The sequence below is a fragment of the Camelina sativa genome, unplaced genomic scaffold, assembly GCF_000633955.1.
Source record: "Camelina sativa cultivar DH55 unplaced genomic scaffold, Cs unpScaffold05893, whole genome shotgun sequence".
Taxonomy (NCBI): Eukaryota; Viridiplantae; Streptophyta; class Magnoliopsida; order Brassicales; family Brassicaceae; genus Camelina; species Camelina sativa.
In genome coordinates, this window is record NW_010926975.1 from 1 (window position 1) to 535 (window position 535).

The 535-nt window shown below is 37.2% G+C and overlaps 1 long non-coding RNA gene across 1 annotated transcript; it reads right to left on the reverse strand.

Moving 5' to 3' along the window:
* Positions 1-16: 16 nt before the first annotated feature.
* LOC104774821 lies at positions 17-516 on the reverse strand. Its single transcript, XR_002037264.1, has 3 exons — positions 351-516; positions 189-241; positions 17-111 (listed from the first exon to the last, which is right to left on the reverse strand). It is a non-coding gene; the product is annotated as an uncharacterized LOC104774821 (long non-coding RNA).
* Between the last annotated feature and the right edge of the window lie 19 nt (positions 517-535).

A 535-nucleotide genomic window follows, 5' to 3' on the forward strand; every position in this document is an offset into this window, starting at 1 on the left:
ATATATATTACCCGGTTCTTCCTGAGTGCCATATCTGATTCATTGCAGAGATTGCATCGTCGGACAACTTCACCAGCTGTCTGATTTTCACCTTCATCAGTGTTATTAGATCTGCACATGCAGTATCATATTATAATTACGACAAAACGGACTTTAGAAACACAGTACTGACAAGGTAATGAGACCACCTTTCAAAGAAAATTGTCATTGCTTCTAGGAGCTTTGATTTTTTTACTCTTGCCTGCGAGAATTAATCATTCAGTTTCAGCCTACTGTTAGCAACAGGTTCAGAAGTAATAGATTAGGCCATAGAGAGAAGGCAAAAAATCTGTTAAAAACAATTGACTCACATCTAAGAAACAAGCTTTCATTTGCTGCAAACATGTTTCAAGAACTTCAGCTTTAGTCTTCCTCCCAACACTAACTTCATTCATATCATGTTCCATGACAGCTCTGAGATTTGGTTTCCAAAGTTCATACCTGCAGAAAAACATCAAAAGGTTGGCAATAAGAAGATTGACACACATCAAACTCT